Source organism: Anolis carolinensis, chromosome 1 (genome assembly GCF_035594765.1).
Source record: "Anolis carolinensis isolate JA03-04 chromosome 1, rAnoCar3.1.pri, whole genome shotgun sequence".
Taxonomy (NCBI): Eukaryota; Metazoa; Chordata; class Lepidosauria; order Squamata; family Dactyloidae; genus Anolis; species Anolis carolinensis.
The window spans coordinates 87730590-87755101 of NC_085841.1; the positions used below are offsets into that span (position 1 = coordinate 87730590).

The 24512-nt window shown below is 40.3% G+C and overlaps 1 protein-coding gene across 15 annotated transcripts in view; it reads left to right on the forward strand.

Moving 5' to 3' along the window:
* The first annotated feature begins 2465 nt into the window (after positions 1 to 2465).
* The window catches only part of epb41l2 (erythrocyte membrane protein band 4.1 like 2), a 151356-nt gene continuing 129309 nt past the window's right edge, over positions 2466 to 24512 (forward strand). For 4 of the 15 annotated variants that reach the window (XM_016996407.2, XM_008118093.3, XM_008118092.3 and 1 more), the window contains exon 1: positions 2471 to 2656. The gene's annotated coding sequence lies outside the window, so the exon portion shown is untranslated. Of the gene's footprint in view, positions 2657 to 24512 lie in introns of all 15 variants that reach the window. The other 11 variants (XM_062978701.1, XM_062978689.1, XM_062978699.1 and 8 more) reach the window with 6 other exon arrangements.

A 24512-nucleotide genomic window follows, 5' to 3' on the forward strand; every position in this document is an offset into this window, starting at 1 on the left:
AAACTATTTTAAAATGTGGTGCTGGAGAAGAAATAGTTCTATACATAATACATTATGGACCACTAAAAAGACAAATAAATGAGTCTTAGACCAAATCAAGCCTAAACAATGAGCCTAAGTTTGCTCTTGCCTGAACTAGATGCATCCTGAATCACCCTATCACCAACAGGCCTCAAGGTGTTTTGGACTTCCTCCCATAATTCCTAACAGCCTCGGTCCCCTTCCTGTTCCCCCTTAGCCGCTTGGTGGAAGCTCCTCCTTTGGAAGCTTTTAAGCAGAAGATGGATGGCCATCTATCAGAGGTACTTTGACTGCGATTTCCTGCTTCTCGGCAGGGGGTTGGACTGGATGGCCCATGAGGTTTCTTCCAACTCTACGATTCCATGATTCTAGGTGTTCTTTATTTACTACAAGAAATGTTGCAATTGGCCAACTTGAGTAGTATTGAGTAGCCTTGCTGCTTCTTGTGTGAGAGAACTGGCCATCAGCATGGATGTTGCCCAGGGAACAACCCCATGTATTACCATCCTGTGGGAGGCTTCTCATTATATATCTCTGGGAGGTCCAAGGTGGGAGAAAGAACACTTCTCTGAGTATTTTTCATTGAACCACACTGGGCCACAGTAACACGTGGCCAGGTACAGCTAATACAGGTTGATATACCTCTGTGTGTGTGTGTGGGGGGGGGGGGGGGCTCTGGTGGCACAGTGTGTTAAAGCGTTGAGCTGCTGAACTTACGGACGAAAAGGTCCCAGGTTCAAATCCCGGGAGCGGCATGACTGCCCGCTGTTAGCCCCAGCTCCTGTCAACCTAGCAGTTCAAAAACATGCAAATGTGGGTAGATCAATAGGTACCGCTCCGGCGGGAAGGTAACGGCGCTCCATGCAGTCATGCTGGCCATGAGATGTCTATGGACAACGCCGACTCTTTGGCTTGGAAATGGAGATGAGCACCAACCCCCAGTCATGACTGGACTTAACGTCAGGGGAAACCTTTACCTACCTATACCTGTGGGAAGTCCAGGGTGGGAGAAAGAACTCATGCCTGATTGAGGCAAGTATGAATGTTGGAATTGATCACCTTGATTATTTATTTATTTTTTAACCCTATTTATACCCCGCCTTTCTCTATCCCAAAGGGGACTCAAGGCGGCTTACATATGGCAATTATTCAATGCCTTAAAAACACATATAAAACATAAGCTTAAAATATTTGAAAAGTAAAAATACATATTGACATTTAAAACATTATATTCAGTGATTAGCATTGAATGGCCTTGCAGATTCAAAGCCTGGCTGCTTCCTGCCTTTGTTGGGAGGTGTTAGCTGGCCCTGATTGTTTCATGTCTGGTATTCCACTGTTTTCTGAGATGTGTTCTTTATTTACTGCAAGAAATGTTGCAATTGGCCAACCTGATTAGCATTGAATAGCCTTGCTGCTTCAAACCCTGGCTACTTCCTGCCTATGGGAATCATAGACTCATAGAATAGTAGAGTTGGAAGAGACCTCATAGGTCATCCAGTTCAACCCCCTGCCAAGAAGCAGGAAATCACATTCAAAGCACCCCCCGACAGATGGCCATACAGCCTCTGCTTAAAAGCCTCCAAAGAAGGCGCCTCCACCACAGTCCGGGCAGCAAGTTCCACTGCCGAACAGATCTTACAGTAAGGAAGTTCTTCCTGATGTTCAAGTGGAATCTCCTTTCCTGTAGTTTGAAGCCATTGTTCCACGTCCTAGTTTCCAGGGCAGCAGAAAACAAGCTTGCTCCCTCCTCCCTATCATGTCTCCTCTTAGCCTTCTCTTCTGCAGGCTAAACATGCCCAGTTCTTTAAGCCGCTCCTCATAGGGCTTGTTCTCCAGACCTTTGATCATTTTAGTTGCTCTCCACTGGACACATTCCAGCTTGTCAACATGCGGTGCTCAGAATTGGACACAGTATTCCAGATGTGGTCTGACCAAGGCAGAATAGAGGGGTAGCATGACTTCCCTGGATCTAGACGCTATACCCCTATTGATGCAGGCCAAAATCCCATTGGCTTTCTTAGCAGCCGCATCACTTTGCTGGGAGGTGTTAGCTGGCCCTGATTGTTTCCTGTCTGGAATTTTTCCCGTTTTCAGAGTGTTCTTTACTTACTGTCCTGAATTTAGAGGGTTTTTTAAAAAAAAAACAACTGTTGCCAGATTTTTGTTCCTTGCCCACAGGGCTGCATTGGCGGTTGTTTGTGTGGGCTTGGCGAGCACGAGAGGGTGTCGGGCGTGAAGGCGCGTGCGCCCATTCAAACCGCCGTCCTGAGGTAAATGAGGCTCGAGGAAGGGCCCTACAGAGCGCGCGAGGGCTCCGTGGAAAAAGCGGCGGGCCTTTCGACAGAGAGAGGCCGTGATTGATGGGGGAAGGGGGCGGGAACCTGGAGCAGGAGGCGGGCTGCGATTGGCTGAGGCGGAGAGGCCAGGTCGGGAGCGGGGCGGGGCCAAGGGCTGAGGGGTTGGCGTGGCGCTGGCGAGCTGCGCCAAGGCAGCAAATTTCAATTTCGAATGAGAGCGAGGAGGGAGCGGCGACGACGAGGAAGAGGAGAAGAAGGCCGAGCGGTGAGGCGATAGGAAGGAGGGGAAGACGGAAAAGTAGGCGACGACGACGAGGAAGAGGCCGCCAAGAGAGGTAGGGAGCCCGGAGGGGAAAGTTTCAGAGAGGGCTCTGAAAGGGAAACTCCTTTCTCCTCAGCGCCGCCGTTTTGTGAGGGGGGAAACCAGACACGGTTGGCAGGAGAGAAGGTGAGGGAACGGGATGAGGCTCGAGGTGGAGCGGAGCTAGGTTTCCTCCCGCTTCGTTGCCTTCAGCTTCCCTCCGCTTCCTCCTCCGCCGCCTCAGCGCTGCCTCTGAGCCGCCTCCCTCTTCCAAGGGGTCGTGATGGGGAGGGAAGGAGGGAAGGGAAGCGAGGCGGCCTCCGAGGGAGATGCGCCCCCGCCGCCTTCCTTGGGAAGTCCGTCGCTTGGCTCTCTCCTTTCCTCCGCGGCTGGCTGGGAGGGACGAGCCAATGGGGCCTGGCTTCGCCGTCGTTGGACCGACCCCGGATTTGGAAGAGACCTCGAAATCGCCATCCAGGCCAGCCCCACTATGCCACAACCAAAGCATTCCCGGCAGATGCCTTTTAAAAACATCCCCAGAAGGAAACTCGCACCACACTCTGAAATATATACCATATGCTTGAGAGGTGGAAGCAAATCCCTTAACAGTTTATGAGCCTGGACCTTCCACAGATACATCAACCTCCCTTGCTTAGGTTTTCCAATATACCTCACAACCTCTGAGGATGCCTGCCATAGACGTGGGCGAAACGTCAGAAAATAATGCTTCTGGAACATGGCCACACAGCCCGTAAAATACACAACAACCCAGTTTATGCATAGTTTTCCAATATACCTCACAACCTCTGAGCATGCCTGTCATAGATGTGGACGAAACGTCAGGAGAGAATGATTCTGGAACATGGCCATACAGCCCGGAAAACGCGCAACAACCCAGTTTACGAGGCTCATGTGTTACGAAAAGCCCCCTTCCGATCCAGTTCAACACTGAAGTATACAGTGCTGGGAGGGGGAGGGGGGAGTCAAATCTTTTGGGGACGTGTGTGCATCCTGGGGAGAAAATCAATTAATTTGTAATGTGGTGCTGGAATAGGTGGGAAGCAATTTCTTTTGGGGACATATATGCATAACTGAAAGAAAATCAAACCATGTGTCGTCGAAGGCATTCATGGCTGGAATCACTGGGGTTCTGTGAGTTATCTGGGCTGTATGTCCATGTTCCAGAAGCATTATCTCCTGACGTTTCGCCTGCATCTATGGCAGGCATCCTCAGAGGTGAGGTCTGTTGGAAACTAGTCAATTGGAGTTTATAATTGGAATGCTCAGGGTGGGAGAAAGAACTCTTGTTTGCTGGAGGCAAGTGTGGATGGTGCAATTGGCCACCTTGATTTAGCACAGTGGTTCCCAAACTTATTTGGCCTACTGCCCCCTTTCCAGAAAAAATATTACTCAGCATCCCCTGGAAATTTTTTTTAAATTTTAATAGCAATTAAACAGAAAGATATATGTATTAATCCTTCTACCTGTTTCACCTGTGGCTATCACCACCCCCCTGGATCGCTGCAGCGCCCACCAGGGGGCGGTAGCGTCCACTTTGGGAATCACTGATTTAGCATTAAATGGCCTTGCAGCTTCAAAGCCTAGTTTCTTCCTGCCTGGGGGAATCCTTTGTTGGGATTTGTTGGACCACTCTTAACAACCACCATATCTGACTACACAAAGAAGCTATTGAAATCTACAAGCATGTAGACAGTTTCAATAGAAAGGAGGAAACCATGAAAATGAACAAAATCTGGCTACCAGTATTGAAAAAACTCTAAAATCAGGACAGTAAATAAAGAACAACACTCAGAAGACGGGATTTCCAGACATGAAACAATCAGGGCCAGCTAACACCTCCCAACAAAGGATATCCCCCAGGCAGGAAGAAGCCAGGCTTTGAAGCTGCAAGGCCATGTAATGCTAATCAAGGTGGCCAATTGCTTAGTTTCTAACAGACCTCACAACCTCTTGGGATGCCTGCCATAGATGTGTGTGAAACGCCAGGAGAGAATGCTTCTGGAACATGGCTATATAGTCCAAAAAACTCACAGCAACCCAGTGATTCCAGCCATGAAACCCAATCCCTTAACAGTTTATGTGGATCTGGAATGGGGGGAAGCAATTTATTTTGGGGACATAATAATAATAACTTATTTTTTTTACCCCGCCACCATCTCCCCAAAGGGACTGGGGAAGCTTACATATGGGACAGAAAGTCCAATAGACATAAAAACAAACAATCAATTAAAACAAAACCACCACTAAAATAAAATAAAAATAAGAACATCGTAAAATACAGTAGAGTCTTGCTTATCCAACCTTCGCTTATCCAATGTTCTGGATATCCAACGCAGCCTCCCGGCAAGATCCACAGCTCTTTCTCTAGGCAGGAAGGACTGAACTTTTTACAGATTTCATTTCTGACAATGTTGTTACTGCAAGTTCATTTTATGCAATTCTATCTTTATTTGTAGTTAATTTTTTAGTAGTCAATGTTTTTGTAGTCAATGCTTTCAATATATTGCAATGTTTTGGTGCTAAATTTGTAAATACAGTAATTACTACATAATGTTACTGTGTATTGAACTGCTTTTTCTGATGATTTGTTGTAAAACACGATGTTTTGGTGTGTAATTTGTAAAATCATAGCATAATTTGACGTTTAATAGGATTTTCCTTAATCCCTCATTATCCAACATTTCTGCTTATCCAACGTTCTCCTGGCCCGTTTATGTTGGATAAGTGAGACTCTACTGTAAAACAGTCCATATACACACAATTAAGTGTAAGAGAAAAAACATCAGCATTGAGGCACCATTAGATCGTGTTAAAAAAACCCAATTATCATCATTATACTCTACAAAAGGGTCAGGCATAGGATAGTGCAAAACAATGTACAATAGGGCCGGGGAATGGATGAGGTGCAGAGAACAGAGTGCTATTTGGAGACCTACAGACTGGGGATTTATAACTAGGGACTAATCATTCTCAAATGCTTGCTGGAACAATGAGGTTTTCAGATCCCTGCAGAAGGCGGACAGTGTGGGGGCTTGCTTGGTCTCCCTGGGGAGGGTGTTCTAAAGTCTAAGGGCCACCAACGAGAAGGCCCTCTCCCTCGTTCCTACCAACCATGCCTGTGATAGAGATATGCATCATTGAAAGAAAATCAACCCATTTCTAATTCTGAAGTATAAAAATACATCAATGATTGTACCATTGTGTTTACCGTTTTTATGTATGGTTATAAAAGTTGGACAGTGGATGGATATCGTGGACTGTTAAAAAGACAAATAAATGAGCCCTACAGCAAATCAAGCCAAGTCTCCTAGAATCGTAAAACCATAAGAGATGAAAGAGCCTACACGGGCCATGCAGCCTAGCTCCCTGCAGTGTAGGAAAATACCATCAAAGAATTCTCAACACCTGACTATCCAGCCTCCAGAGAAGGAGACTCTATCACATCTTGAGGCAGGTTATTTCACTGCCAAACAGCTTGGCTCTTCTTAAATGTTTAGGTGGAATCTCTTTTTCCTGCAATTCAAATCCCTTGCCTTGTTCTTGGTCCCTGGATTAGCAGAAAAACAAGCTTGATCCCTTCTCAATGTGGCATACTTTTAAATATTGAAACATGGCTAATAAAATATGTAGTTTAAATGTAATTTAACATTACAGAATAGCAATCTTGGAGGTACACATCTGTAAGCCTTGGTGTCTGCCTAGATTTGTGATGTATTGCCGCAATTTGTGAAGGGGTAAAGTGGGACATAGTGCATTTGCGCTTGAGTGACTTGTTCTAGAGGCTATGCAGCCAAACTGATAGACTCCATGGAAGAATCAACAATACTATGGGGGCAGATCTTCAGGATGCCAAACCTTGGAGAAGACATTTTATTTCTCGAGTGGAATAATAGAATCTGAGAGTTGGAAGTGACCACAAGGCCTTTCTAGTTCAAACCTCTGCCATGCATGAATACACAAAGCATTTCTGACAGGAGCCCTGGTGGCGAAGTACGTTAAAGCACTGAGCTGGAGACCAAAAGGTCCCCAGGTTCAATCCCCGGGAGCGACGTGAGCAGCCGCTGTTAGCTCCAGCTCCTGCCAACCTAGCAGTTCAAAAACGTGCCAATGTGAGTAGATCAATAGGTACCGCTCCGGCGAGAAGGTAACGGCGCTCCATGCAGTCATGCCGGCCACATGACCTTGGAGGTGTCTAGGGACAACGCTGGCTCTTCGGCTTAGAAATGGAGATGAGCACCAACCCCCAGAGTCAGACATGACTGGACTTAACGTCAGGGGAAAACCTTTACCTTTTACCTTACCTCCTGACAGGTGGCTATCCAACCTGTTTAAAAACCTACAAAGGAAAAATTCCACCACACTCCAAGGCAGCATATTCCATTACTAAACAGCTTTAGGCTGCATCAACAGGACTATAGTGTCTAGATTGAGGGAAGTCACAATCCCACACTATTCTGTTTTGCTCAGACTTCACCTGGAATACTGGGCACCAAAATTTTAGAAGTATATTGCCAAGCTGGAACATGACCAGAGGAGGGTGACCAAAATGATTAAAGGTGTGGAAACCAAGCCCTATGAGGAACGGCTTAAAGAGCTGGGTATGTTTAGTTTGGAGAAAACAAGACTGAAAGGCGACACAATAGCCATGTCTAAGGATGATATAGCCATGTGAAAGAATATCTCATTGAGGAAGGGGCAAACTTGTTTTCTTCTGTTCTGGAGACTAGGACACAGAGCAGTTGATTTAAACTGCAGGAAAAGAGATTCCACCTTAACAGGGTGGGTCTTTAAAAGAAATGTATGTTTTTTAGCTTATAGTCAGCCCATGAATTTCAGAGGATTTTCTTGAACAAGGAGTACTCAGAAGTAGTTTCACCAGTTCCTTCATTTGAAATGTAGTCTGTAGTACTTGATTTTCACTAGCAGTGTCCCATCCAAGTACTCATCAGGGCTTGCCTTACTTAGCTTTTAAGATCATTCAGGGTCTGATATGTTTATTGTATTTATTGTTGTTGCAGTGTGTCTTCAAAACAGGATTTTCCTGGCAAGATTTGTTCAGAAGAGGTTTGCCTTTGCTTTCCTCTGTAGCTGAGAAAGTGTGACTCACCTAAAGTTACCCAGTGGGTTTATAGCAGAGTCCAGGTCATAGCCCCAAATGCTAAAAACATTGTGTGTGTGTGTGTGTGTGTGAATAAATATATATCCCTCACTCAGGGTGCATCTGCGTTATAGCTTTCTGATACCGCTTTAACTGCCATCGCTTAGTGCTGTCGAATCCTGGGAGTTGTAGTTTCACAAGATGTTTAGCCTTCTCTGCCTCATCAGGCTACAAATCCAAGGATTCAGTAGCACTTAGCTATGGCAGTTCACATGGTGTCAAACTGCATTCTGTAGTGTACATAGATGCACTCTTAATCCTTCGCTTTACTTGAACTGTGTTCTGAGCCCACTCTCCACCCAACCTTTTGTTCAAATTTCCTTCATTTACACCTCTCCCATGTGTGCAAGTTGTACCAGTGGGAAGTGGAGAATGGCAGTGCCTCTCGGGGAGATTTGTCCTGACCGTGGAAACCCCTGCAGGTCAAGAGTGGCTGTGACCTGCATTGTGGATATGTAGCCTGGGTGATGCTTACGGTGCTTCTAAGGTCGCAGTGGTGTTCCATTGAGAGAGGGGGTAGAGAGATATGAAATGAAATGCCACAGTAGAGAAATAGCTCTTTTGGGATCAGATAAAGCCACAGAATAGTGAACGAGCTTTCTAATTCTCCAGCTTATTCAGGCAGTAAAGCAAAATAACGGAAGGGAGGGGGAAATGATGGGCATGATGGAAAAGCTTAAGATGGAGTGCGGGAGGTATTAGGCAGCCTTAAATAGAATACAACATGTGAAGTAGCAAAGCTACTGGCCCAAAGAAACAACCATACCCTCCTGTCTTCCCATTAAAAATGAGCCTCAACTGTCAGAAGGTAGTGGCTGTTGTTGTTGTTATTATTTTCTCATCTTTTTCTACTTAGAGGCATAAGACTGCTTTCAAAGGTTAAAACAGATAACTCTTTGAAATTCAAATTATCCAAATATTGAAAATGCAGATAAGATATCAATTGTATTAAAAGAAGTTAATGGAAAGGTAATTAAAATTAAAATAACAAATAAACTAGCGATCAGTCATCAAAGTCCTGCTTGAAAGAAAATACCACCTGTCTGTGAGAGGATAGTTAGGGGATCCAGTCTAGCTTTTCTAGGATGGGCGTTCCAGATTAAGAGAACAACTACTGCCATGTTCCCACCAGATATGCTATGGGTATGGTGCGGAAAGAAAGACCTCTAGAGCATCTGAAAACAGGAAGGATCATGTGGGATAATACAATCTTTCAGATAGAATCATAGAGTTGGAAAAGACCACAAGGGCCTTCCAGTCCAATCCTCTTCCATGTAGGAACACAGAGGCAATGCATCCCCGACAGATGGCCATCCAGATTCTGCTTAAAATTCCAGAGAAGGCATAGATCATAAACAACATTTTGAATTGTGCATGTGAACAGATTAGTAACCAGCAGAGCTCTTGCAACAAGTGCTGAATTTGGCATTCTCTAAATTACTGTGTAAAAATTGTAGGTATTTGTATTGTTTGTAATAGTTAACAAGTAATAGTTTGTTCATGTAAATATAAACATGAAACTGGTATTTCATCTTTTTTCCATATTCTTGCATAACATATCCTTCTGCTGTAGTCATCAAAAATAGCAATTTGTCTGTATTTTTCCTATTTCTATCTCGTGTATTCCTAACAGAAATGTTTCTAGCCTCCAGGGAATCTGTATCTCTAGTATTTTCTGGATCTCATTCTGTATTCTTTTTCTTTACATTTCCAACAGGGTTGTATTCATATTTTTATAGCATTTTCCAAGTTTCTTTGGGGTCATAACCTGTGTGCCATTTTTACCCAGTTTTCTTTTAGGTCTATTGCATAGGTATAATTTAAAAAATTTTCTTCCATATTTCTTCCCATTCATTTTCCTGATAGTTCTTCCTATATTTTCCTTCCACCTTTTCATATAATTCTTCTCTTCTTTCGAATCTACTGCCCATTCTAATAATTTTTTTATAAATTCTTGTTGAAATATCAGAAGAAGAAGAATGGACAACAAAGATTCTAGAGATTAGAAATATGGACAGACTTACTTTTCTCATGTCAAAGAACAAGGGGTTGAAAATGAAGGAAACACATTGGAGACAAGTTACTGAGTACCTCAAACAAAAAAACCAAGAAGATTTTGATCTGATAAGAGAAGAAGATGGTAATAGAAAAGAAGATTCTGAAGAAAGGAGGAAGAGAGGAGAAAGGAAGTGAAATAACAGAAAGGAAAGAAAAGGAAGAGACCTCAAGAAGATACCAGGAAGTCAAGAATATTCAACTCACCATCTAATTTTATGATTGTCTTAATCATCTATTGATCTACCTACCTTCCCTCCCTTTCTCTAATCTCATATTGCTTCTGTCCTCTCTCTAGATCTTATTGTGCTCCTCTCTTTCTCTGCTGTTCTCTTTTTCTCATTTCTTTTTTGTTCCTTTAATTTTTCTTTTATTATTATTATTATTTTAAAATTTAATAAAGATTATATATAAAAAATAAATATAAACATGAAACAAGCTGCATTCCTTGCTTTTGCACAATATTTCCTAAACTCTGGTCTTCCAGGTGTTTTGAACTTCAGCTCATTTGATCCCTGACCATTGGTTAAGGCAGCTGTTTAAATTTATATGTCTAAATTTCATATAAATTTCATATATATGAAGTTAAGACATATATATGCTTTTATTTAATGCAAATAAAATCCTGACAGTGGATTGTACTTTGTCTAGTTTATCTGTAGTCTTTTTTTTTCTGTCACTTTTGCTTAGAATTCTGTTCTTGTTTTCAGATAGCTCCTGGGATGTTTTTTTTTGGGGGGGGGGGGGGGTTGTTTTTGTGTGTGTTTTGCAAGATGTGTTTTTTGTCCTTCTGGCTTTATTATCCTATAGCAAGGCACAGTAGTAAGCTTTTTCTTTTCTTATTTGTAGTAGGCTATCTGTGTCATCTGAGGGGAGAGGTGGAAAAGTTAATTGAGGCCAAGGTAGAAGATAGATGCTAGGTACTTTCAGTGAGTACTACCAGAAAAAAACAAGCAACAATACACAACAAGGGGAAACCTCCACCCCCCGCTGTGTTTCTTGTGGACAAACAATAGAAAAATTGTTGCAGGTGGGCAGGGGTTTTCTATCCCCCCCCCCCCCGGTAGCCTTTGTTGAATAAATGAGTTTCTTTGTGACAATTCGAAGCTGGAACCCATGAATTTGTAGAGGGATTGCTGTTAAATCAGTGGTTCTTAGCTTTTTATTGGTCTTGGACCCCTTTAAAAATCTTATCAAAGCTGTGGGACTTCCCCCATAACAAGATAGTGACAGTTGTAGGTTACTTGACTAATTATAGCAGCATAACTATACTTTGTAATGGAAAATATAGGTATCATATTTGGACAGGTTTTAAACAGTAATGAAATTGGAGAAGAAAAATATTTTTAACATCTGGTGCATGTGTTTTCTAGATGTCTGTGATAAATAACTCTGTGGTTAGGTTGTTACACCAAAACTATCAAGGATCTTGTGACCCTACATATTTCTGTTTATAGACAAATCTTTATACTCTAGAATTCCTGACATCCTAGTCGATAAAAGTGACTTCTGAAAAACCTATTTCAGACAAATTATGTTCTTGGAAATCTTAGAATGTTGCATGCACAACTCTCTTAAACATGTGAATGTACACACATCCTATACAAGGCATACAACATTTAAAGTTTTGTTCCTTATATATGTAGGGCGGAATTTATAAGACAGGCAAGATCTAATAAGGAATTAGCGTTCTTCTTTTCCTACCTAGTATTACCACATGCTGATGGCTATATAATGTGGCTTGACCATATCTGTCACTAGATGATCTACAGATCTAAATAGTGTCAAGAAATTGTTTTATGTCCTGTCCATGATTGTTAGCATAACTAGTTGTAAGCAAAGTGTCTTTTTCTTCTCCTGGTCTTGTTCTTTATTGTGTTTTTATTTTGTTGATTTTGAAAAAAGTACGGCAATCTTAACATAAATGGTGAAATATTGCTTAGGGTGAAGCATAGCAGAGAGATACTTGTCGTGTTGGCTGTTCAGTGGATGTGCGTGATCCAAATTAACACAATTTTTGCAAGAGTAATGTTGCTGGAAGCTACTTTTTCCCATAGGTATGCAAGCATTACAGATACCTGTGAAACCAGTATAACAAGAGATCATAGTGAAACAGGAATAAAGAAATATGTACTTCAGACAACAGCTTTCAAAATTATTATCTTAGATCTCTGAAAATGTACATAGTGCAAGATGTGTGTATGTCTGAATCATCTACTTCTGTATACTGTGTCATTTTGTTTTGTAAAAGGAATATTGCTTGTAGGATTCGCTTCACTGTATTTTTCTGGAATTCATTTATTTTAAGTTTTAAGATATAAATAACAAACATGGATTAAAATATTCATCCACAAATGTCTGCAAATGAAGAAGCTTTGTCACAAATGGTGGCTATCTGTTCCTGAATGCAATTTCCCCCCTTTACTGTATTTTTGTAAAAATAAAAAATAAAGGTGTCAGGTGGGAAAGATCAACATGTTCCTGCCACTGAATCCATAGAGCATGTAGAAAATTTGATGAGAGGAGGGGTCATCCTTGCTTTGAGGCTGGTTGCATCTAGGTATTTTCAGAGCCATGTGGTGACAATATATCTTTCTCTTAACTTCACTGTTTGTGTTAGGCTGAAGAGCTCAGGAATAAGACCACTGATGATCATATACAGTTAAGTACCAAAACCAGCTAGATGTTTTGGACTGCTGTGCATCAGCGGAAAATTGTTTGTTTGTTTATTTATTTGCGGTATTTATATACCGCCCTTCTCAACCCCAGAGGGGACTCAGGGCGGTTCACAGTGTTGGCAACAATTCAGTGCCCTCGATAAAAAAAGCATAAAACATCAAAGTTGTCCCTCCCCTAATAAAACATTAAACATTATAAAACGCATCACATAAATAACATCATATATCACACAAAGACATAGCAGTTGTCTGTAAACAGTCCTGGGTCATTGCACTTTCAACTTTAACTTTAAATATTCCTATGATGGGCCGAACGTCTGGTTTCAAAATTGTGCAACTGTTTAATATCTTAGCAGGTTATGTTAAAAGGTCAGTGCATATATTTTTATCATAGCCTGGAGTTCGAAAACTGCCACATAAAACATGCAGGGATGTTCATGTTTGTGGATGTGAATTTTTCCTTCCCCATGTCTGTTTAGCACTGGAGTTGGAATAGAATAATATGTGTTATGTATCTAGGGCGGGGATAGTTATTTCCCCCTGGAGATGTTGTTTGAAATATAGTGTACCATTAATTCCCTCCACCTCCAATTTTTCAGCGTGAGAAAGGCTTGGCTCTTACCTTCCTAATGGAAGCTATCTCTTTGTCTATAAACGTTAACTATTAAAGGGCTAATAGCTTTTTATCATAAACACCAGAAAGAACACTGACTTTCTGTTAGTTCTTATATTATCTTTGCTTTTGTGAAACATGCTAGAAATAAATAATAACACTTAATATATTTTTCACATTAATTGGGAAACCATTTTAATTAGTTTTTGGGTACTCTCAGATGAGGCTTTTATTGTATTTCTCCTTCCTCCTCAGAATTTCATGAGGATCCAAACGATAATTTATCTGTCCTTTCCCATGCTTTTGCCATCTTTTTTTATTACCATAGCATACACATTAAGGAAGAAAAGGTGGAATTAGACCACAGTGTCTTCTGAGTGATAGCAGTAGAGAAGTACACTTTGTCTTTACTATATATTCTCAGGTTGAGCAATGGCATGCATATAAAAGGAACATCTGTATTTTTCCTAGGTTCTCATGAAATTCTTTTAGGAATTTTATTCTTTTAATATAATTCTTCTGCTTAGAGAAAACCATCTTCAGAAATTAGTAATTTGAAGTCAGCACATTCCAGAACAAACATTTTATTTTAATGGAGTATGAATTTGTCAGATCTTGAGTATAAGAGCTTGGACAGAAAAAAGGAAAGTCACATTACAAATATTCCCCTCCCCCTTGCAGTTGTTCATCATGTGCTCTTTTGAATGTTAAAACAAGAACAGCACCACACTAAAATGTATGCTTGAGACATATTCGTCAGATTTATAAAATCATGGGTCACTGCTTTTTTAAGGTGTTCATATTTTTAATTCTCATATATTCAAGATTTCTATATACAGTCAAATCTTTTTATAACTATTCTCTAGGCAATATATACCATAAAGTATCTAAATTACCCCAAATATACCAGCTGTTGACTTTGTTTACTGTGAAGGTTATGTCAAATGAGATTTTTCTCATTTTCTGTACCATTTTTTTTTTATTATTTTTTTTTTGCTGCATCCGTGGTAGTGAAATGCTTCTGGAATGTTACTAACTTAATGTGATCAGCTTTTGACACTGTCACTGGGGCCCATATTTCTAGCAGTAATTGTTTGAAACCAAAACATCACTTAGAACTCTTACTTAAAATATTTTATAAAATTTTAGAAGCTAGAATGAAAATTTCACTTGAGGAGAATGTGATGTAGCTTTCTCAAAATAGTTTCTCATAAAGAGATTTCAAAGTTGTTGAAGCATTTGCAGTTTTTTTCAGCTTTGGAGTTTTATATTAATTTCACAGGTTGCAAACTATACAGCTTTTATTATTTCTAAGAAAAGAGAAAGCAAGTATCACTCATGTATGAGTCGAAACATTTTTTGACAAAGAATTGCACCCCTCACCCCCCAAAAAACTTGGGCCAACTTATGCATGAATATGGACCCAATGGGAAGATAGGGAGAAGAGGGAGAGGAGAGGAGAGAAGCTCACCCCATTACCTTTCTCTTGCCTAAACTGGAGGGGGGGGGGGGGGGACAAAAAACAAACAAACACACACACACACCCATTTTTCAGCCTGAGTGGAATTCAGCAGTAACGTGGGGGAGCCCTTTTAGGTTTTTGAAGAGCTACAGTGGCCATTTTTTAATAAGTGCTTCCTGGTAAGCTTTTCTGCAGAGGGATTTTGGCAACCATTTTTACCAGGGCTTGGCCACCGTGCCTTGCTTTCCTCAAGACCCCTAATTGACTCTCCCATGTTGGTGTTTTGATCAAGAAAAAAAAGAAAGTTGATAAGAAGGGAAGTCTGCTTTCTTTCACTACTTTGGGTATGGGAGGTGTGGTGAAGTATGAGTTTCTTTCCTCTGTCTCTTGTCACTGTCTTTGTACTGGGTTCCTAATTGAGATATGTTGCTTTTCTTGCTCTCTCTTTTTTTCAGACTGAATTTACTATTTTTTATTCCCTTTATTTTTATTCCAACTTTCTCCTGATATAGGAACTAACAGCAAACATGACATGATACAATTAAAAACAGCAAATTTATTAAAATATGGATATATAAAAACAATTATGTTTTTGTGTCATAAAGCGTAAGAATATTAAAGTACAATTAAAATTACATTGTTATTCTTTATTCTCATTTATATTTCTTTTCCTATCTGAATTTGTATTGAATGCAATTTACCTCTGTCCCCATTGCAATTGTTCAGATACACTTCCTAAGTATGTTTCTTTTATGCATTTTAAAAGGGGAGGAAAATATTTATTTATCCTCCCCTTTTAAAATGCATTAAAATGTTTTATTGTTTCATTGCTGTTATTGTATTGTTGTCGGGCATGGCCCCATGTAAGCCGCTCCGAGTCCCTCCAGGGAGATGGGGTGGGATATAAAAATAAAGTTATTAATATAACTGCATATAAAATCAACTAACCCAAAGTTCCTCAAGTGGACAAGAGCAAAGCAGACAGCAATCTCCAAAAGCAGCCAAGAGCATGAGGCACAGTGGCTACTCCCTTGAAGCCCTTTACTCTCGTGCTAGCTCTCCTTCTGGTGCTAGCTCTTAATTCAAAATGCTGCTCTTATGTCGAAGTGAAACCTGGGATGAGCAACAGCTAACTCAAAACACTCTCAAGTTGGGATGCTCTTAAGTAGAGGTTCCACTATATTTGAATTTAAGGTAAAAATAAAGGTTTCCCCTGACATTAAGTCCAGTCGTGTCCGACTCTGGGGGTTGATGCTCATCTCCTTTTCTAAGCTGAAGAGCCGGCGTTGTCCATAGACACCTCCATGGTCATCTCCATTTCGAACTGCTAGGTTGCCAGAAGCTGGAGCTAACAGCAGGCCCTCACTCCGCTTCTCAGATTCAAACCTGCGACCTTTCGGTCTGCAAGTTCAGCAGCTCAGTGTTTTAACACACTGCGCCGCTGGGGGCTTGGATTCAGAGTAACTCCACTCATTGAACATTTTTGTTGAAGAATTTGAGGTGTGATTTTTGTTGGTTTTTCTTTTATTCTACACCATTCTAAAGAGATGGTTTGATCTTGGTAGACCCTCGGGAATATTCATAGTATGAGTGGTGAACTTTCAAGGAGAATTGGTTTTCCCTATTCCTTTTCTCTTGTTTGTGGAAGGGGTATTCTGGACATCTATTATACACGTTTTGAAATCTGATATCCTCTTAAAATATACCCCTTCTTTATGGAGTTGTAGAGCAATTGATTTTAGTTAATCTGCCTGTACAGTTCAGATGCTGAATACTATAAAGGTATAGTTATAAAGGTTACTTGAAATATTCTCATATACATTGCAGGTTCTGCCTGTTGGTCTCTGTATCTTGGATTGTTTCTAATAATAACAACAATAACAATTTATTTATATTCCGCCCTATCTCCTTGAGGGGACTCGGGGCGGATTCTACCAACAAAAAGGCAAACATTCAATGCCTGAAACAACAATAAATACAAATATAATAATAAACATACCAGAACCCAAAATTAAACAACATATTCCACAGTAAACCCACACATACCAAAATAAACCCACATATATGACCAAATCATACAACCTAAAATTAAATTAAATTTAACTTAAATTATATCAACCTAAAAACATGGACCTCGATTCACAGAAACCACCCAAGGTTCATTTGCAGTAATGTTAAAATTAATTATATTGCCAGTGTTATCAGCAAGGCCAACTTGGCCAACAGAGCTGGAGTATGAAAATAATTTCCAGCCTGAGGTATCTTAGCCGTATATAGTCAACTATGTTAGGGAGTGTGTATAGCGGAACCAGCAGCATTCAGTTAACACCATGTGCAAAAGACTCAGACCAGGCAGAGGAATTGAAATAACAAAGGAACTTTACTTGTTGAGTTGAAGTTAAGTAAACAGTTCAGCAATCGTACAATGTCCTTGTAGTTGCATAGGATCAATAACTAATCAATCAGCATTCAATATATCCAGCATAGCATATTTAAACTGCTACTTGACCGTAGCTAGAGAGCCTGTCTTTTCTGTGCTCTCCCTGCAAGCTCAGATTCCCAACTGACAAACCCAGCTATCTGCCAGCAAACCGATACATTGTTTGAGGCGTGGCTTGCCTCTGCAGAAGCTCAGCTGCCTTTTTGCAGAGATCTTTTGCAAGCAACTTTGCAAGGATTTCTTTACACACACACACATAGCAAGCAAAGGTGGGATTTTATGTGTTTTTAAAGGAGAAAAGGGAGGGAGCTGTTTTTATCTCTTAGGGAGGGAGTTCCAGAGGTGGGGGGCTATCATGGAGAAGATCTTCTCTCTCATTCCCACCAGTCGTACTTGAGACGGGGGTGGGACTGAAAGCCTCCACCGCTGACCACAGTGACCAAGTTGGTTTGTAAAAGGAGATGCGATTTGTCAAATAGCTTGAGCCTATACCGTTTAGGGCTTTAAAAGTAATGACCATCACTTTGTATCTAGCGTGGAAGCAGACTAGCAGCCGGTGGAGCTGCCGCAGCATGGGAGTGCATCTCTCCCTGTACAGAGCTACAGTTCTGGCTACCAGTCTCTGTACTATGGTAATTGAAGTTTCCGAACTGTCTTCAAAGGCAGCCCCACATAGAAAGCATTGCAGTAGTCCAAACAGGATGTGACGTAAGGCGTGGACTACCATGGACAAATCTGGCATCTCAAGGTACAGGTGCAGCTGGCACACAAGTTTTAACTGTAAAGGTGCTCCTGGCCACTGGCAACATCTGAGGCTCCAGGGTCAGCAATGAGTCCAGGATCACTCCCAAGCTGCGAGCCTGTGTCTTCAGGGGAAGTGTAGCCCTATCCAACACAGGTTGTAACCCTATACACTGTTCTGCCTTACAACTGACCAGGAGTACTTCTGTCTTTTCTGGATTTAATTTCAACTTGTTTGCCCTCATCCAGTCTATTACTAATGACAGACATCAGTATAGGATCAGGACGGCACCCTTGACTTTAGGTGGAAAGGAGTAATAGAGTTGGGTGTCATCTTCATAAATTTGACACAGAACTCCAATTATCCAGATTATCTCTCCCGGTAGTAAATGTTAAACAGCATGAGGGACAGAATTGATTGAACCCTGAAGGACCCCACTGGCCACCGGCCAGGGAGTCTAGCTCTCTTCATAGATCATCCATCAAGGTGACCAGTACTGTCTCTGTTCCATATCCGGTCTGAATCCAGATTGAAATGGATCCAGATAATCCGTTTCATCCAAGAAACATTGGAACTGTGAGGCCACCACTTTCTCAAGAACCTTGCTCAGAAAGGGAAGATTTAATACTGGCTGAAAGCTGTTCAGTTGAATGGGATCCAGTGTTGGTTTCTTTAATAGAAGTTTTATTACTGCTTCCTTGAAGCTACTAGGCATTATGCTTTGTGTCAAGGAGGCGTTTACCTGCACCTTCACCCACTCCGCCAGCCCCCCTTGTCTGATTTAATAAGCCAGGACAGGCAAGGGTCCAGAGGACAAGTGTTGCCTTCATTTCTTCCAAGATTTTGTCCACTTCCTCAGGCTGAACAAGTTGAAAAGAATCCATTAAATAGGAACAAGCAGGTGCCTCAGTTACATCTATGGAGACTGCATTAATACTGGAGTCTAAGTCAGAACAGGTCTGTGCTACTTTATCTGTAAAGAACCCAGCAAAATCTGGTCAGGGAACGATGACTGAGCAGGGTTTAAAAGTTCTCTGACCACTCGAAACAGCTCCTTTGGGCGGTTATTTGTAGGTGCAGTGTTCCCGCGGAACAGGCTTTTAAATGAGATCTAGACCGTGCTTGCTCAGATTTGCTGCGAGTTCTCCATCAATGCTGCTCTAGTCCTTAATAGTCCCTAAGCTGCCTTCATAGCTGCTATTTTTGTATTTCTTTTAATAAATAGCTTTCGTTTATGGCTGCAAAATCCATGTCATTAAAATGAACTATTGACTACAATCCTATAAAAAATTAATAAACAGCATACCTAAATTCCTTTATAGACTACTAGCTGTGCCCGGCCACGCGTTGCTGTGGCGTTGTCTGGTGGTGTTGGTGAGAACTTGTTGAGGTAGTGGTGGTATTGAATGTCTGTTGTATGGTTGTCTTTATGTTTAGTATGCATTTGGTTGTTTGTGTACTGTGAAAGTGGTGAGGGTAGAGGGGGTCTATGTCCCTGTGTAGTATTGTATAGTATTTATATGTTGTCCATGTGTTGTGAAAGCTTGGATTGTGTCCTGCTGCATAGTAGAAAGGGTTGGGCTGGATGGCCCTTAGGGATCTCTCCAAACTCTTGGATTCTATGCTTCTATTATTATTATTATTATTATTATTATTATTATTATTATTATTATCATCATCATCATTATTATGTAGAGGCTGGATTGCCATCTGTCAGGAGTGCTTGGATTGTGTCCTCCTGCATGATAGAAGGAAGTTGATCTGGATGATCCTTAGAGGTCACTCCAAACCTTAGGATTGTATGATGTTGTTGTTATTATTATTATTATTAGTATTAGTGTTAGTATTGAGAGGCTGGGTGGCCATCTGTTGGGAGTGCTTGGATAGTTTTCCTGCATAGCAGAATTGGGTTGGACTTGATGGCCTTTAGGGGTGTCTCCTAACTGTCTGATGCTATGATTCGATGTGTATTATTATTGTGCAGATATTGGATGGCCATCTGTCAGGAGTGCTTGGTTTGTGTCATCCTGCATGGTAGAAGGAATTTGAACTGGATGATCCTTAGGGGTATCTGCTAACCTTAGGATTGTATGATATTCTTATTCTTATTATTATTATTGAGAAGCTGGCTGGCCATCTGTTGGGAGTGCTTGGATTGTATCATCCAATGACAGAGGTGGGTTGGACTGGATGGCCTTTAGGGGTCTCTCCTAACTGTCTGATTCTGTGATTCGATTTGTATTATTACTGTGCAGATCTTAGATGGCCATCTGTCAGGAGTGCTTGGTTTGTGTCATCCTGCATGGTAGAAGGAATTTGAACTGGATGATCCTTAGGGGTCTTTTGTAACCTTAGGATTGTATGATATTCTTCTTCTTCTTCTTCTTCTTCTTCTTCTTCTTCTTCTTATTATTATTATTATTATTATTATTATTATTAAGAGGCTGGGTGGCCATCTGTTGGGCATGCTTGGATTGTGTCCTCCATGGCAGAATTGGGTTGGACTGGATTACCATAGTAATTATTTCATATTACAGTAGAATCTCACTTATCCAACATTCGCTTATCCAGTGTTCTGGATTATCCAACGCAGTGTGCCTTTTAGTAGTCAATGTTTTTGTAGTCAATGTTTTAAATTCATTGTGATATTTTGGTGCTAAATTTGTAAATACAGTAATTACAACATAGCATTACTGAGCATTGAACTACTTTTTCTGTCAAATTTGTTGTATAACATGTTTGGTGCTTAATTTGTATAATCATTACCTAATTTGATGTTTAATCGGCTTTTCCTGAATCCCTTCTTATTATCCAACTTATTCACTTATCCAACATTCTGCCGGCCTGTTTATGTTGGATAAGTAAGACTCTACTGTATATTTATAATCTTATACTATCTGTTTAGAACTGGATTATATGAGGCCCCTTCTACACAGCTGTATAAAATGCACACTGAAGTGAATTATCTGGCAGTGTGGAGTCAAGATAATCCAGTTCAAAGCAGATAATATAAGATTATAAATGGGTAATATAGCTGTGTGGAAGGGCCTTGAGTCTACACTGCCATATAATCCAGTGAAAATCAGATAATCTGTATCTTATAGGCAGTGTGGAAGAGGCCTGAGGCCTAACTGTGCCTGTCCCCTGGGCTGAGTAGGTTGCTAGGAGACCAAGTAGGCAGAGCTTAGCCTTCTAACTGGCAGCAATTGGATAAAAAGAATTATTCCTCTACCTCTAATTAGGACTTTATTTTTCTTTTCTTTTTGTTTTATGAACGTAGAGGCATGGATGAGGGGTTGTGTTGCCAAGTTTAGTGTTTCTGGGATGTGTAGTTTTGTTGTTTTGTCCTAGGCCCAATTTTTTTTATCCTTTTATATATATATATATATATATATATATATAGATAGATAGATGTAGTTGTAACTGCAATCACATGCACAATAGGTGTACTTAAACTGTCGTGCTTCATCATTCACAGCTGCTTCCCATATCTTAAGTCACTATAATGCATTTCTAAAGTATACTGTATGAGGTATGCCGGCTGCACTGTATTTGTATTATTTGGTTGCCACAGGATAAATGTGAATACTACTTTATGGTTGTTTGCCAGATACTTCACTACCTAATAATGAGATGGACATTAGTGCAGTTTCTTACATATTGCAAAATTCATTCAAAACATTTCATTATGAAGTTTTGCGTTGACTCAAAATTAATACAAGAAGCAAATTGGATAAAGGTAAAGCAGCAGTAAAAATAGCAATAATGCAGTAAACACAGATTATAATAATAAACAGAAACATACATCAAAGCTTAAAATATGCCAGAACCAGTAAGAAAATGCTTAAAGGATCATGTGCTTACATTGAAGGTTTGTAAATAGTAAGGCTTTTAACCTGTGAAAAGCTGCGGTCAAGGAAAATGTTCAGGGAATGAAAAGAGGAGTGGTTGTGTACTGGCACCATGACTGAGCACTGTGTTTTTGTTATTAATTTATATAGAGATGGAGGCACTCTTTGCACCTTGCACAAAGATCTTAATCACCAATCATGTTCTCTTAGGGAAGGAGGTGGCTGCTGGGTGCTTTATTGTCAAATATTAGAGGATCTTACTTGAACAGGCTGGAGTTGCAGCATGCAGTAGGACAGAGCAAGACTTCTGGAAGAATTACTCTGCATCCTGCTCTTCACTTACATAAGAATGTCCAAGTGCAACACAAATAGACAGATAGTAAATTAGTCTAAGGCTCTTGATACCAGAAAATAGTTGGAAAATGTTAATGGAAAAGAAAACACCTGTTAAGCTGTTAAGCTTCAGATAAACTTATATAGGTAAAGCTTTTCCCTTGAAATTAAGTCTAGTGTCCGATTCTGGGGGTTGGTGCTCATCTCCATTTCTAAGCAGAGGAGCAGCTGTTGTTCTTAGAAACCCTCAAGGTCATGTGGCTGGCATGACTGCATGGAGCGCCGTTACCTTCCCGCCGGAGCAGTACCTATTGATCTACTCACATTTGCATGTTTTCGAACTACTAGGTTGGCAGAAGCTGGAGCTAACAGCTAGAGCTCACCCCTCTTCCTGGATTCGAACCACCAACTTTTTGGTCATTAACTTCAGCAGTTCAGCGGTTTAATCCGCTGCACCATTGGGGGCTCCAAAATCGTCCTTTGAGCCACTTAAAAGGTTAATGGAAAAGAAAACACCTAATAAGCTTCAGATACACTTATGTATAGATGCCTTTATGTGCATATTTTCACAATCATTTATCATGTGTCTAGATTATAACGTCATTATATTTTATAAATGGTTAAATGGTTTAGGATGAAAAACCTGCTTCAGTGATCGGTAACTGTGAGGTAATTCCTTTATTTGTATTTGTTAAAATAATTTTCATAATCACAATCACTATCTGTATACAATAATCTATAGCAAAATATTCAGAACTCTGTTTATTACAAAATATCTTACAGTCACATTTGTTATGTACAGTAGAGTCTCGCTTATCCAACCTTCGCTCATCCAATGTACTGTATTATCCAACACAGTCTGCCTTTTAGTAGTCAATGTTTTTGTAGTCAATGTTTTCAATACATTGCAATGTTTTGGTGCTAAACTCGTAAATACAGTAATTACTACATAATGTTGCCATGTATTGAACTGCTTTTTCTGTTGATTTGTTTTAAAACATGATGCTTTGGTGCTTAATTTGTAAAATCATAACATAATTTGATGTTTAATAGGCTTTTCCTTAATCCCTCCTTATTATCCAACATTTTTGCTTATCCAGCGTTCTGCCGGCCTGTTTATGTTGGATAAGCGAGACTCTACTGTATTTAATTTAAATTCCTAGAATTTGAAAACAACGCTGAATTTCCCCTGAAGTTTATTACTAATCTTGGAGCATTGCTAATCTTCAGACTGACAGATCTGTGGATTTCTAACCTTAATGTGTAAAAATCGAATAGAAAGTAGGATTAAGGGAATGTTTTATGTCTTTGCTCTGTTAAATTATTCCTTACTTCTTCATCTGGATTCAAAAATGAAAGCTCAGGGCGCTTCCATACATATAACCCAGAATATCCAGGCAGAATAACCCACAGTATCTGCTTTGAACTGGGTTATCTGAGTCCACACTGCCATTTATTCCAGTTCAAAGCAAACAGCGTGGAATTTTATTCAGCTGTGTGGAAGAGGCCTCAGCTAAGAGCAAAGTCCTTGAGATGTCTATGGCCAAATTGGGATTTGAATTCTGGTCTCCCAGTTTCCTTGTCCCAAACTCTAGCCACTGTGCTATGCTGGTCCTCCATATCATTAGCTTTCAATTAAAAAATGTTGAAGCATTTTGAAATGTTATTTTTGATGTAGCAACCTATGTTTATATTTTCCATGTTATTTCTGCCTTTGCTACCAAATTTTTTGCTAAAGAAATAATGCCCAGGAAAACATTAACTGTAAATCATAAATCATAGAATGAAATGAGAAGTAAGCACCTGTCATCAGCAGATTATTTTTCTTATTTAAACTGAATCCATACTTGTATAATACACAAATTAAATACACACATCTGTTCCATCATGCTTAGCATCGACTGTTTGATTTGCTTAGCCACCAAGAACCTATTGCTTCTCGGCAGCTTTCTGAAGTTGGAAGGTCTCCATTGTCTTGACTTCTTAAAACTATTATATTTGTGGTTGTGTTCATAGTAGTCTTAATCAAGATATGATAAATCAAGATGCCAAGATGATAGGCAAGGTTTCTTGGTACTCTTCAGTACTCTGGTAGCTATCATACTCAGAGCTTCTTAAACTTTTTCCACTTATGACCTCTTCTGCCTGAGAAATTTTTACATTATCGCAAATATATAGGTATATAAAATAGTTATAAAAATCAAACATTTACTGATAATAAATCAGCATTTGCAAGACTTCCTAAACAGGCTGATTTTCCTTTTTTATGAAGAACAACTGAAGCATTTTCTGCAGAGTCCACTGTAACCATTGCATGTTGTTGCTAACAGATTTATGTAAAGTCTCAAACAGCCACTGGGTGGCATTCAGAAACCTTTTATTGTTCTCAGTTTTTTCATGGCCTCCATTCGCTCTTATGGGACCCCATTTGGGGTTGGGAGCCATTGTTTAAAAAGTAATGCTCTAGATTGGCTGAATCCATAATAGAATTTATGCATTTATACTAAATGCTGTTTTGATATTTAGGATGCAAATGG